A 16,265-nucleotide genomic window follows, 5' to 3' on the forward strand; every position below is an offset into this window, starting at 1 on the left:
GGAGGATGGAGCTAATCTCTCTTACCTCCTTGCTGGCATGACAAGGAGGAAGGTTGTGCCTGCCAGCATGGTGAAGCAGAAAGCCCAATTCCTGAACAACGCACAGAGGTTTTGGGGAAAGGATGGGCAGGTCATCCAACCAGAAACACCTTCTACAAATCATTTCCTGTGGTTCTATGACCACCAGCAGTTCAGAAATGTTACTCAAAGACCACATTTTTAAACTCCCCTCTCAGCCTTCTTCTGTGAAGGTAAGCAATCTGTAAGACAGGCCCAAGATATAATTTTCGTTACTCTCACAACTTGCGATTATGATACGTGCTTATGCAAGGCACTAATAAAGTACTACTAAGGAACAGTAACGTGTATTTAAACATAAATGCCAGTCATGGGGAACAACAGACAACCTCACAGAGCCAGAGCCCTATGTGGACAGGCATGCCATTGTCACCAGAGACAACACTGTGTGGCAGTCCTATGAAATCATAAGCCACAGGCATGTCTTCTGTGCCATATCATGAAAAGCAAAGACAGACTGGTCACATCAGGCCTTACAAAGATGGACACATGTCTGTTCTTGAAGAGATTGTCTCTACCTGGCCTAGTCACTGGACTCTAAAGCATACCAAGTTCTGATGAAGAAAAAATGTGGGTCCACACTGTGTGGAGGCAAAATCTTAAAACCCTGCTAAATGGTTAAGTGGATCCTTCTGCTGCTGAGGTTTTCCCCAGATTATTCTAAATTATGTTACCAGTTGCCAGGTTTAGTGAAAAATACTGACCATAAATTTGACATTTACAGCAGGAGGAAATTTCAGATTATTGATGTAAACACCTTTCTACACTGAGAAGTAATTTTGTGAATGCATGAGCTATTGCTGTCCGGATTTCGTGAAGAAAATACTATACTGAAGTGGAACCCCCATTTTACTTGCTGTCTTCCTTTTTTTTCCCCTCCACAAATAGTAAAGTTGTTGAACCCTTTGAAGGAGGCTGCTGTCCGTCTGACAATACAGCTGGAAGCGTGCTTTCTCTTTTCAACAAAACTATTGTGGGTAGGTTTTTTTAAACTTTATGAGTTTAGTGGAAAATGCTAAAAGTAATGGGGTAGGGGAAATAGTTTGCTAAAAACAACTGTGTTCTGGTTTTATTTGTCCCTTTCCTCCTTAGCCAATAATTCTTGATAAATATTGTGGGGGCTAAAAATTAAGTTTGTTTCTCTGAATGGGGTCGGTAAAACAAGGAAAGAGGAAGCGATTTCAGTCCTGAAAGATTACTTTCTTTTTGATCCACAAACCAGAGCATTGATGGAAGCAATGGTTTTGGTTTGTCCTTTAAAAACTTTCAGTGAAAAAAATTGTAATAATTCTGACCAGTTCTGCAGTGTACCCAGTTACCACTTCTGCACACGGAGTACAGTAGAGGCATGCATTTGTTGCAGAAATATCTGTACCGTCTGCTACAGGACTCAAGATCTTGTTGGCCCCTAATTGGGGTTTCAGGTTGGTGCCCGGTGCACAGGAGCCAAAGAGCACACAGCGTCAAGATCCACCTTCTGACCTTTAATGCAGTTCTGTACAGAAAGGGGTGCCAGGCGATAGTTCGCAAAGCCAACACACCCCCTCAGAGGAGTCACAGGTTTAAAACAGTTTATAACAAAGAAAAGGTTACACAAAACTTGTTCCTCGGTCATCTTTCAATTATGTAACTAACGTCCTTCTGTGCATGCTCCAATTAGTGGCTACTTCATTATACAAAGGTGGTCTGACATTAGCATGTAAAACCTCCCAGAGGTGTGATTTTTACCATGCTGGTCAGTCTTAGGCTACCCTTGGGCAATCTCTCTTTCCCCTGAACCCATCCCCTGAGGAGCTGATCCATCCTTGTTGGCATTAGCATGCTCCTGTGTTATTTTGCTGTGATTCTTTACATTGAGGACCACAATCTGCCAAGTAAGAGAGGGCATGAGGCTGGGAAAATCACGAGTTTCCTAGACAACAGTCAAGAAAGACTAAAACTCCTAAGATGGCACCTGTGCTATCTTGGAAGAATAGTGATTTTAACATAACTCTTTGTCCTGGTTCTGTTGGGGATAGGGGTAATTTTCCCCAGGCTCCAGCAGGGACACAGGTATTCCATCCCATGTGAACCAGGCCCTGTCTGCAGCCGGGAGCTGCCAGGGAAGGGGGCAGGAAGAAAGGGCTGGAATGTTGAGCAGTGGTACTGCAGTCATGTTTGTACATTCCTCTATCAGTGTTATTGTTGTTGTTTTCCTGTTCCCTTTGCTGTTTTGTTAATGTGCCTTTGTCTCAGCCCACGAGTTTTGCCTTTTTCTCCTGATTCTCCCCCACAGCTGGGGGGTGGGGTGGGGTGGTGAGAGAGCAGCCGCCTGGTTCTTTGTTGCTGTCTAAGGCTAAACCACACACTCTTCCCTTTGGGAGACATCCTTTCATTCTCTGAAGGACCTTCACACCCTCCTTATTCCCAGCACACTAATCAAAATCATTTGTGTTTTACTGGAGTCATTAACATGAATGTCTTCAATGAACAATCCCTCTTTTATCCTATACACTATGTACACTTATTATTAACTTTCAGTTTTATGCTCTGAACAATTCCCCGTCCCTTTTTGCTTTCTTCCCCACCTCCCCCACTCCAGTTATCAAATACATTCTTTTAAGATTATCACTGAGGTAGGCATTTACTGAGCAGAACCCTTCTGTTGCAGTGGAACAGAATAATGAACACCGAGTTATTTGTTTGAACATATAGAGAAGTTTCTCCATCTCTTCTGCATGTGGGTGATTTCCAGTAGTATTAATGGGCATATTGTGAGTGCATTGAAGAGTGACAAGACCCCACGGTCACTCAAATGCTAAGTCTCCCTCAAAACATGCAGAATGCAAAAACCTGTTTAACCCTGTGTTCTGAGCAAATGGATTTCTAAAATGGCCCATAACATGTGCTGCTTAACTGCATGTGGCGGGTTGCGAAGCACTGATCCCATCTTCTGGGTGTTTTACGATCTGGTCTCTGACATTCTTTAAAAATGGTAAAGGGAAAGGGAAAGAAAAAAGAAAGAAAAAAAAATTTAAAAAATGAAGAAGACTCTCCACACATTGTGCTTCTCTGTAGAGAAAATGGTCTTGGGTTTTCTGAACCGTCTTTTCAGGTGCCATTTCCTGAAAGGCACTTATATTGAGGAATTCAAGGAATTATCAAGGAATGCTTTGTATTCACACTAGAAATTGGGAGTTAAGTACTGCTTTATGCATGACTTCCAGTTACTACAGTTATCTAGGAAACTAGACAAACTGTTTTATATGTTCCATGAATGAACTGTTTAGAAATACTGGTTTCTCAGGTGTTTTTCACTTTTTGCAACTGAGATTTTTTTTAACTCTTGCTTTGCTAAAATCCTCAGAGTGCCAGCAGAAATTAACCGAACATTGAATCATTACCCCTTGAGCAACAGAAACTCCTGTGAAAATAAAAGTAGGGACAGTCTAAAATGCAAAATCCAGATCCCGTAAAGGTGTGGTGCTCTACAGAAGATGCTCCCAACAAATTAGAGCAGTAAAGCATGTGGGATCCTGGGTCTTGAGGCATTTAGTCCACTAATATCCTACATACTGGGAGCTTGCTTGGTTTTCTCCTGTCACAGGAGAGCTGTTTTCTTCATTTATCTTCAAGCCAGCCTGTGCTAAAGATGGGAAAGCACGTATGCCTCAAGGAATGGACAGTTTGCTAATTGCCTAGTTAAACAGAACAGAGGTGAACACCTAGTCAGCTAAAAGGGTATTACCACTGCCAAAAAGTTAAGGACGGTAAGTATTCCATGGATAGGAGGTCAACTTTGTTATTTTGGAGCACCCCAGTTAAAACTATTTGATCCAGTAGATTCTAACTGTGTCCTGGTACCACACTGTTAAAGATTACCACTCATAAGCATGGGGGGCCTTAAGGATAAAAAATCACCTTGACATAATGCTTACCTCAATTCATATTAGCATAAAAGAAATTAAAATATTTATTGACAAAATTCCAAATAGAAAGTTCAGTTAACAGAGTTTATGAAGTCTCAGGAAAAGAAACCATAGAGATACTGATCAACTTAGTAGATTTGTCCTAGAGTCTCCCGTACTGTTTATGGTCCTGCTCCTGAACTGTTAGATACTCACAGCTTTCTGATTGCCAGTCTAATTCTCAGCCAGTTCTGCTTCCTTTCACTGTGCTTAGAAAATAAGACTATTAAGAGTTCACTAGTTCTTATACTCCATTTAGATCCTCACCAAGGGGGAAGAGGCATTAAATCAAATAAAAGCTGCTGCTTCTGCCCTCGGCTACCCACTGGCTTAAACCAAGATTAAATACATTGAACGGACCCAGTAGGTACCTTCAACACCTTAGTCCTGTGCTATTAAAAACTGTATTTTCTTTGGCAATACTGACATCCCTCCATGAGTTGAATTGTCAGCAAATTCTTCTTTCACTGAAGGTGACTGTTCACTCACAATACAATGCACACGTTCACTGTCCAAATCCATACCCAAAACAATATGTTTTATCTAAAATTAGATATTTTTTTCTTCTGTCTACAAGCATAAGACAATATGTGTGGCTCATTACTAAATCTTGACAGAAACAAGGCAGGATCAATCAAAACATATGGGATTTTAAAGTGCTTGGGGTGATTTATCCCAAGTACGCTTCTGAAGGATTCTCTTACAGCATGCTATTGTAAATCCAGTAATCCGAAAAGGGATTAGACCAGACAGAGTCACATATCCAGATGAGAAAGGATGATATATAAAGGAATGAAATCAAGAGTCCTGGGTTATTTCAATCCTTTAACATTTACAATTGCTGTACCTCCACTCACCTGTCGGTGAGAAAAAGAAGTAAGCTGTCATCTGAGTCAAAATTTGAATCACATAGGCTTAGTCTATAGATTATTGGTCCTTTATAGGCAACAACCTTTCCAGTGCAGGAGTTTCTCCAAGAGACTTATAAAAGTAAAAACTATAATGGAGTATCAGGGGGATTTCTGCTCCTATATGCACAATGCCGGCAAAGTTCTGTGATGTTCATAATATCTGAAATTACATTGAGAGTTTGAAGCATAAGCATGCCATCTCTGGCATTAAGCAGCAGAAAAAAAGCCAACAAACTCTCTGCCAAATAAGCAAACCTGAAAAATGTAATTCATTCAACTTCAAAATAAACTAAGGTCAATCTACCATCAGTTTGGGACATTAATACATAGGATATGCCTCTGAGTGCATCTAGACTTGCAGTCATATTGCCATTCTGAAGGAGACTGTCATTATAACCCATTCATAATGTCATATATGAAGAATTTTTTTAGAGCAGCTTGGAAATAATTTCCACCTGGAATCTTCAAACTCCTTTGGAAGCATCTCAAACAAGGAACTGTCAGTAGGTATCTAACTTGAGCACTGAAGCACTTGTGTAAGACAACAGAGATAACAATGCAGCCATAAAACTTGAAGTGAAGCCTGATGTTTGCCAGGACTCAGGAGATGCTGCAGCTTTATTGGAAATGCTGTAGAATAGGTGGGCAGCTGGATCTACTAATTATTACTAGTTATACTTCAGAGCATAGAGAATAGAGGAGCAAGTATACAATGTCTACTCATACGGTTCTGATGGTTAGACTATCAGAAATTTCATGTCCAGATGACTAGATAGATTTACCTTCTTTATTTCTTTCTTTTTTTTTTCTTTTTTTTTCTCCAGATACCTACAGAAAGAAAGAGGTGGTAAATACATCAGAAATTAAATAACTTTCATAACATATGAGAAGTTATTTGGAAACATATTAACTATTGCTTGAAGCAGAAAGTTGGAGACCAGAAAAGAACCAACGAAAATCCCAGCCACATTCATAGTGCATGGCAACATCAGTTGGCTTGTTAAAAAAATACCCAAACAAGGCAACTTTAGATAAAGAGTAAGATAGAATCTGATTCCTGCTGAAACCATACTAAGCCATCTGTCTGTATTATTGATGACATGAGTCTAGTCCAAAGAATAAGTGGTGTTAACAAGGCATTTGCAGAACATGAGGAATCTGCCTGGTCATTGGCACTACATGAAGATGTAGAAAGTCATACAACTAATCACTGACTCAATGTTTGGAGGGAGACATCAATAAAGTTGCTTGGAGATACACCTGAGTACCCAGCAAAAGCATTCATTCCAAGAACATAACGACAGCTCGCAAGACACAGTTTTCAACTGGGACAAATAATATACAAATTCACTTTTGAACAATAGAAAAAGAAATGAGAAAGGCTATATGACAAATTTCTAGACACCACATGCGAGTTCATTTATTAACATTTAATCAAGATCACCATGAGGAAAGTGGCCATCCTAAATGATCACATAAAAAAGGTGTGTTAATGGATTTGCTCCCCATAATGGCCACAAAAATTTAAGTCATAATCAATGCAGAAGGTACAAATACTCTTGCCTCTCTTATGGCTTTAGCTAGAGTGTATTTGCCCAATACAGAAATGGTACCTGGATAAGATTCACTAAAATTAATGAATAACTCCTTTCTTTGGGATAAACGTGTAGAACATACATGCTGCATGACTGCCATACCTTTTTGGGGTACAAAATGCCAGCTTTGAAGACAAGAGAAAGGTGGGACCCCTAGAACTGGTGAAAAGAAATCAAACTTGCAATAGGACAAGGGGTAATTGTTTCAAACTAAAAGAAGGTGGATTTAGACTAGATTACAATGAGCGTGCTGAAACACTGGAACAGGTTGTTCAGAGATGTGGGAGATACCCCATCCCTGGAAAATTCAAGGTCAGGTTAGGTGGGGCTCTGAGCAGCCTGATCTAGTTGAAGATGTATGTCCCCGCTCATTGCATGGTCGTCAGACTAGATGACCATTAAATGTCCCTTCCGACCCAAACCATTCTATGATACTATGACATACCAGATCTTGTCCAAAATGGGAAAAGAATAGGAGCTTTTACAGGTTTCTCTTTCACACATTGCAGGAGTTCACTTGCTATCTGTAATCCCATACAAGAACACCAACTGGTGTCACTGAATGACATTATCAATTCTGCAGCAAGGACAAGGAAATTGGCTCCGAACAGCTTCCACCTTGCAAAGGCTGCATATTCTAGCACATACTGCACATGCTGCATGCAAGTCATTCAGCAAGGATGCTCTGCCATGCTCTGTCTAACAAGCTGTGGCTGGGTGAATTGTTGCCAAAAAGAATAATCAGCAAACAGGGACCACCAGCACTGACAGCCATCCCAAAGCTTAACAGATGCAATTCCTGTTGAAGCAATGAATATACATGCTTTGGGAAAGGGTTTGTGCATAGACTGTGAAAGTTACAAAACAGTGATCACCAAAATTTGAGGTTAACTTTTTACTACAGCGTGTAAGATCATTTCAATCAATGTTTAGAGGGAAAAATAAAAGAGAATTATGATTTAATTTAAAATAATCCATATAGGCTGGGATTTACCTCGCTGAACTTTAACTTCAGTTTTTCTTTACAGGCATCAACCCTCTAGATGGTGATTCAGCCCATCTCTGTTGGGAGGGAATGAATCAGCCTCTGGTTTTAGTGCTCTTTCTGCTGATTACAAAGAGATTACTAGATTACTAGTTTATACTTACCACTCTTTTAACACAGGTAAAATTAGATTACATGAATCCTACCCATTCTGTGTTCCAGATACCATCTAGTTCGTCCAACAGTTTTTCATAATGGAAATAGAATAGAACAGAAATAGAATAGAACCATAGAATGGTTTGGGCTGGAAGGGACCTTAAAGATCACCTAGTTCCAACCTCCTTGCCACGGGCAGGGACACCTTCCACTAGATCAAGTTGCTCAAAGCCCCATCCAGCCTGGCCTTGAACACTTCCAGGGATGGGGCAGCCACAACCTCCCTGGGCAACTGTTCCAGTGCCTCACCACCCTCAGTAAAAATTTCTTCCTAATATGTCATCTGAATCTCCTCTCTTTCGGTTTAAAACTGTTCCCCTGTGTCCTATAGCGCAGGATATACTCCCTTACTCCCTCACAAAGAGTCCCCCCTCCATCTTTCCTGTAACACCCCTTTAAGTACTTGAAGGCTGCTATAAGGTCTACCCGGAGCCTTCTCTTCTCCAGGCTGAACAACCCCAACTCTCTCAGCCTGTCTTCACAGGAGAGGTGCTCCAGCCCTCTGATCATCTTCACGGCCCTCTAAATATATAATAAATGATCCATATAAATGTTATGTGCCTACTGCTGTACAGAACCTCTTTGGGACAATAAATGTACACCTTTAGCAGTAAATATATAATTAAACAAATCTATTAAGAAATGAGACTATAAAAATAGGAAACCAAAGATTGTCTCTGCCAATCTATTGTTCTACAAAGTTTACTTTGACTAATAGAAGTTAAGATACACAAAACCTTCAAAGGTATCATGATGACTTGATCTCAGGTGGTACCAACAGATAAAATTTCTGGCCTGGGATCACTGTTTGCTGAAGTACATCAATTCAATAGTGTTTCATCCCCACAGTGAATTTGGGAATCATGAAAGGTGCTTCATTAGTAACCATGGTTGCTGTCTTTCTGGACTCCATCCTCCTTTTCTGCCCCTTTCAAATTAAGAGTTCAAATAAGAGTTCAATAGAAACATTTCCTGTAGGAAGATTGCTAGCACAACCCTAGTAAGTCACCTGTATCACTCACTGCAACTAGAAGGAAGAGTGTGACCTTGAGAAAAGCAAACTTACCATTTTTACCTAGGCAGCAAGCATTGAAAAATACTTTTCCAATTTTTGTCGAGTTCCTTCTTCCCTGAGAGAATTGTTCCCATCTCAATATTTTCCATATTTGTTCAATCAAGTGTAATTTTATCCAGATTTATGGTAAACTAGTTATACTGAGCAGAGCATGATTCTTTTCTCATGGTTTAAAGCATTGCTGATTTTTATCATACACTGCATGTAAAAGAATCATCTTTCTGTTGTGAACATACTCAAGTACTACTTTCTAGTTATTTCCATTTTTCTCCTGTTGTTTAGGACGCAGCTCCTCAAAATGGATGACATTTATTGCCTCTTCTCTTCTAACTTATATTTCTACTTCAGCTGCACCTACTGCTATGGAAATTTAAAACAGCACAGCGAGAAAACGAACCACAATATCTTAAGTTTCCCTGTTACCTCACCTTTTGGGCCTTTCTCTAATTTCTTTACAAAGGGCAGGTCTTTGGATCCATTACTATTATTTAATGGTTTGTACGAAATACGTTCATCATCTCTGAAACTTGTGTCACAAACAAGGTATTCCTTTTTCAAAAAAGTCCTCCTTTAAAAGCTTTTATAATTTTTATTCTTTGAGACAACCCGACATGTAACTATTAGGGAAAAAGCTTGCCACCTATTCCAAAGCTAAAGTAACATAGCAAATGCCATGTCCTCCTAAATTCACATGGCCTGAAAGAGGATGGGATTATGTGGTCACATATATAACCAGCTGTTGTTGTTAAGCAATAGTGTGAGAGTTTGTAGATTTACAAGGGAACTACAAAACAGTCAGTTTCCTCTCTTTCCTTCTGCCCTTACCTCCACTTGAATTCCTCTACTCAGACAATTTTGAACTTGCAATAAGATACGGTGCCCTCCATCTGTGCAGTATGGCTGTAAGAATGTGGGAAGTACACTTATGAAAGCAAATTTCTCTTTAGTCCTTGGGGTTTGGGGTTTTTGTTTGTTTGTTTGAGGAGGTTTTTTTTTGGTGTGGCTTATTTCTGGTTTGTTTTGGTTTTTTTTAAAACCTCCCTGGTTGTTGAGGATGGGGATTACAGTTCCTCTCATGTTTCTGTCCATGTTCAGCTCAAAATTAAAAGTTCCCTTCTAACAAGCCTAAATGTTTTCACTGGAAAACGGTAGTTGTGCTGGACAAAGTTTTCTTTCAGAGGAAAAATGGAAACTGGCAGGTTGCTACCTGCAAGCCTAATCGTTTCTATTATTTTGTCTGTAGACAGACTACCGGAAAGTTCGTGCATGTGTTCTCTCTCTTCCTCTCTTGTAGTTTCCAGGAGAAGATGGAAAAAGGCACATGAAGGAGCACAAAAAGTCATGACTCAGTCTCTTGGAATTTGCCCAGGGATTTTTGTTGCTTGTTGAAGAGTGAAAAGGCAGTAAATTGAAAACTGAAATCTCGATTCTTTTGAAAACTTTCTCCAATTAAAATATGTGTGTGTTTGCTCCTCATGCACATTTGGTGCAATGAGGTGTATTCCTCATGCATTTTGCAATGCAATTTTCCCCTGGAAGCAATTTTCAGTTTCTGGATACCTCAGATATTCGAAGGAGAAAGCAAATCTAATGCCCTTCTCCCTGTTAGTCAACAAAAGCTCTACCTGCCTTTATACATAACTTTTTCAATCAAATGGATTTAGTTGATGGGTGAGAAATTCACCCTGGTGTAATGCCATTACTTCCCTGGAGTTTCTGCAGTATTGAATTTGGCCCCTAGGGATTCATTATTCAGGCTGGCTAAGCAATGCCATTATGCTGCTCTTCAATGTGTATAGTTTAGCCAGTAGTACCTTGGGGATAAGCACAAGTTATTGAATATCATTTGGATGGATTGCTGCATTTTATGAATGACACTATTAATGCGGTCTAGTGAGTATGATCTATACAGTTTGCTAGGCTATCTCCCATTAAGGCCAAAAGAATCAAAAACTAGACAAGTCCCTACAAGCAGCAAGTATTTACAGTATCAGAAATTACATAAGGTTATGTTATTCGCTACATTCAAACTAAACTGTGCATATGTACTTGAGGATAGACTCTATGGTTACTTCAGGGGCAAAGCAATGCTAAAGTGATTGCCTGATGATTTCAGAATAGTTGCTCAAAACTGTACTAATCCATGATGACATAAAATGGAAAAGCATTCCCTTTTTCTCACTCTCTCTGACTACACGCCAACTTCCCCACCTTTAGAAGTTCTTGAAAGATATTTCCATTTGCTTCACTCTGTACTGTTTTTTGCAAAACTTGAAGCTGTGGCAGGCTGACCTTAGAGTTGATTCAGATGTGACGCTGGCATTGCTAGCTCAGGTGGATAGGAATCTATCTAGAGTCATCTAGTTCACTTGAGGTAAATGAATTTTTGATTGAATCATAGAATCATAGAATGGTTTGGGTTGGAAGGGACCTTAAAGATCACCTAGTTCCAACCCGCCTGCCATAGGCAGGGACACCTCCCACTCGACCAGGTGGCTCAGCAGTTTCCTGTGAATCAGAAACTGCGCTAAGTTTCTGTTTTGAGCTATATCTATTTTCTTTTCGCTTGAATGAGGGGTGGAAGAGTTTCTCCTTTAATTATAAACCATATGTAAAATTTTTAATTGATTTGTGGGGATAAATATTTTGGTGGCATTTTTCTAGTCCTGATATACATGCATACTCCGAGCATTTTTTTTATACAGCTGCAACACAGACACACTTCAGCAGGGGCAAGTCCAACCTAGTGGCTTTCAACAATGGAGTGACTACATCAGTGGACAAGGGGAGAGCTGGGGAGGGGCTGTTTGCAAGGGCATGTAGCAATAGGATGAGGGGCAATGGTTTTAAACTAGAGCAGGGTAGGTTTAGATTAGACATTAGGAAGAAGTTCTTTACAATGAGGGTGGTGAGACACTGGCACAGGTTGCCCAGAGAGGTGGTGGAGGCCCCATCCCTGGAGACATTCAAGGCCAGGCTTGAAGAGGCTCTGTGTAACTTGATCTAGTTAAAGAAGTCCCTGCTTACTGCAGGGGGGTTGGACTAGGTGACCTTTAAATGTCCCTTCCAACCCAACACATTCTATGATTCTATGATTCTAAGTATCATACAAGAAAACTTCTGCCCGTAACCCAATCCCTCCCTCTTCTGAAAACAATTCCTATATACTGGATAGCTTCCACAGCAGAATATATGTATCTCAAAGACAGAAAACTGAAAGCAGAAACTATATATTGTAGTCTATTGTTATTATTCTGGGGAAGTAATTATGCTGAGACAGCTAGGTGCTTTCACCTTTCTCTCTTAATATTTCCTGCAAAGAACAGCTTCTCTCTGTTACGCTACCTGTCTAGTGGATAGAGCTAGAACAAGACGTTTAATAAAAATGCCTTTCCAGAGGAAAATGGTTTCTTAAAAAGATACACTTTCTGGTACCTTTTCAGCTTTATACTAATTTAAAGCATTAAATTGTCATATGTATACCACTATACATTAGGAGTATTCATTGCACTGGTGAAATATTAGTTCATATTTGTTTATCTTGCTTCCACACTAATGCTACTAGTAACCTCACAAAGACCTTATAAAAATCTCAAAGATCTTAAGCACCAGAACAACCCAAATTCACAAGTGTTTCAAGAAAATGTTTCCATCATGCAGCTTTAAGCCACTTCTAATCCAATAAATCTACACACCCCAAAGAGGTCTTGCCTTGTCATCCCATTAAACAAAAGGAAGTGTTGCCTTCCAAATCAATGACTAATCATTACATGTCAACTTACCCAAGTTCCTTTATGCAGTCTAGGAAATCTTGCAAACAGCTAGGCCTCCTGAGCATCCAGTTCCTCTTTACATCTGCTGTTGCAGGTCCCAAATTCGACAATCATAGAATGGTTTGGGTTGGAAGGCTCTGGACAGCTTAGTTGGCAGGTGCAACACTATTGGTGCTACAATAAGGATTTGTCTGTATCCACATAACTGTCCTCACAATTCAGGGCTAGATTTAAAAAAAAAACAAAACAAACCAACCATAACCCCAACAAAAACAACAAAACCCAACCTTGCGGAGAATTGATTGTGTCTGCTATTTTGCTTTTTGCTGGAAGAGGCATAATTATTGGAATTTTGATTCATTTTAGTGAATAAAGCAGTGTTATAAAAGTTCCTCACTGATATCAGCTTCTTGCTGTTATCTAAGAAAGGTAAGCTCTGCAAGACATTTTCCATGACTTTTATGCATGTTTTCATGTAAGCCTGGGATTCACTATACATTATCCAAGAAGACTAGTCATCACAGTGCTTTCAAGAAATGGCCTGAATTTTGGCAAGGAAACAACACTTGCAAAGGGGCAGCCACATTTTCAAAAATTTTTGTCCCATAAAATCTTAACATGTCTGGAGAAGGGGAAGGCATGGAAAGGGAGAGAGTTTAAGGAAAGTTATACGATGTAATAATTTTAGCTACACCACATATATACGTGTTCACGTATATATATATAATTCTGAGCTTCAATAGGGCGCAACAGTGAAGGGCCATATGTTTCCCTCATAATCATCACTCACTCACAGCTGGCCTGTGTATTTCCTATAGGGAACCAGTTGTGAAAAAATAAAAATAAAAATTAATTTGTCAAGCAAATTGTGCCATGAAGACGTTGAGCGAAAGTAATCCCCAGAGATTACCGAGCAATGGAATTGGTGTTAATGAAGAAGGATCAGCAAAATAATGTAAATTGTAATAATTTTAATTAAATGAGAAAAGCAGCAAAGACATGTCTGTTACCCAGCGCAACACAGTCCGTTGTGCTAGGAGCAGGATATCCACCCAGTTGCACTTTTCAGCCAAGAATGAAGGTCCCAGGGCCTTATTTCCTATAATGTGGTCCTTCCTGTAGTTTTAACCCTGTGTCCCCTTTCCTAGACATGCCCTGGAAATCTCCCAACAGCAGGGTGCAGAGTTAACTTTGTTTAAAGGCGCATAGAGCCATGTTCCCCTTCAGAGCTATTTTTCCCATTGGCTTGCAAACTTCGGCCACCTCTTTTAATTGTTTGCACTTAAGTGAGGACAGAAACACGCCTTACTGAGCAGAAAAGGAACGTTAAACCTCTGTTGTAATCATACTTATAGTACTGGCAAACACTTACATGCTATATTAGTACTTTCATCTGGCCCCACTTCAGCATCGTGTTGAGGCTGTGGTTCACCCTCAAGAAAGAAGCTAAAGAGATGACCAGCATGGACCAAAACATTGGTCTCACTACATAGGAAAGATCATGGTCAATTCACACGTAACAAGCCATAGCCAGATGGGCTTCAATAGTTTCTGGTGAAAACTTAAACTTATTTTCCTAGAATAATTCAAGAGCTAAGGGATGTTATGCATTTTCTTCCTGTAGTGGCAAAGCTATCCAGGAGGCAACACATTTCAACAAAAGGAGGAGGTCCAATTTTAGTTGCTTGCTCTAGTGTGGATAAATCTGACCCAATGGGACATTAAAATGCAAGGTTTGTTCAATATGCCATACAAGAAAGACTTTTTAGACACAGAATAGCAGTTTAAGTATTCTTTGAAAAATCTGTAGAACCGTTCAATAATAAAATTACAGAGATAAACAATGAATACATAGCCAGGAGGAAAAAGAATTAGAAATATGTGAAAAGGAGCAAAAAACATATTTTCAGATTAGATTTAAAGGAGACAGTAGGGCAGCAAGACAGATACAGACAAGAAGACTGTTAGAGGTAGCCAGTGAAACAAAGAAGAATGCTCCAGCCATAAGTATCCATACTTTTTTCCTTTTACTGTGGGCCCCAAAATGTTTTTTAGAGGCAAAAGCATCCTCATTGCCATTTTGCAGGTGGGCAAACTAAAGCAGACCAATGATGTGAGGTGACTTGCCAAAAACTGATAAGCAGCTGAGTCAGAAGTGAGATACAGGTTACCCTTCCTGAGCCTTCTACTGCCGTGGAGGAAGAGTATAGGGAGAGTTACAAGTCCTCCTCAGATCTACCAGTGGGAAGAATATGAGTGACATATGACTCCTCCCTATCATCTAACCCTGTATCTCAATGCTCTTCCCCTGAACATTTCTCACTGTTCCCAGAAAATACAAGATACCGGGCCGAACAGGTACTTGATCTAATCCAGCTTCTCTTAGGCTGCACTAAGGTAAAGGGCCATTTGTCTGATGCTTTGAGAAATAGGACGGATTCCTCTTAGACATACCTTCTTTAAAGTTTTGAGAGGACAATGTCTGATTACTTCATATTTTAATGACTGCAAATCTCAGAATCTTGAAACCCTTCTATACTGATTTCTGGGAAAGTGCTAGTAACCAGCCTGAGAGAAAAATCAAAACAAACTCCTCATTGCAATAAAAGCAAATATAACACAAATTTTAAAAAATCAGTTCCAATAATGTGACATTTCTACCGTAGTTGTTTATATCCTGTATAAAAGACAAGGCAAATAACATATTTTTTTAATCACCACCAAATAATAATAATTTAAAAAAAAGAAAAAAAGAAAAACTGATTGTGAAAACAAAAGTACTCAAGGGAGCAAAGTGTCAAGGCACAGTTTTCTCATATGAGCTCTGCCAATCTGCACTCCCACTTTCTGGGGCAGCAGATGTTCCTTCTTAACAGGATCTCAAACAAATGGGTAATCTCTCTGGCCTCATCCAAAGCTCACCAAAGGCTATGGAATGCCCTCGTTAGTGTCAGTGATACCTTCGATCATCTTTTTCAAAGCCAGTTTCACAGAGGTGGGACACTGGGGAGGAGAGAAAAGGGCATGGAAGTGTTCATAGTGCTGTACTAATCTGAGAATCTGACTTCTCCATGCAAACCACGTGCTACTGCATACCACTGAGTTCTGAAGGGACCATGTTTTCTGCAAGTCTTGAAACAGTTCTGAAGAACTAGTTCAAGTCTTAGATTGTTGTGGGCAGGTGCACAGCAATATCTTCTTTCAAGGAAATGTGTTAATCTTTCAGCATTGTCCCATACATAATGCACTATAGGTTTTGTGTAAGTCATGCAACATACAGCTTCGTAAAAGAACAGCCCCTTCCCAGAAAACATGTTTCTATATACACATTTTCTATAAGACAATAGAAGTCTTTTCTCAGGTTGGCCACTTCTTATACCCTTCCACATTTACTGAAGGCATTCCACCAAAAACATTTTACTTCCTTTTGTGATTCCATTTAATGTTACAAACTTGAGAAAGCATGTCACCCCTTATTGTGAGATGCATGAAACAGTAACTTTGGTTGATTCTGAAGAGTAAGTCGTAGACTGATCAGTTGGGTCTTTGGTGAAGACAGGACCCTGGAAATAAATCTCACGGTTTCACTAGCTCGCAGGTTTTGGTTGACAAGCCACGGAGTCACTGATGGACTCCAACTCCATTCAGACAGTGGCTGGACTTGCAGCAAGTTTTACTGATGTGT

Source organism: Chroicocephalus ridibundus, chromosome 5 (genome assembly GCF_963924245.1).
Source record: "Chroicocephalus ridibundus chromosome 5, bChrRid1.1, whole genome shotgun sequence".
Classification (NCBI taxonomy): Eukaryota; Metazoa; Chordata; class Aves; order Charadriiformes; family Laridae; genus Chroicocephalus; species Chroicocephalus ridibundus.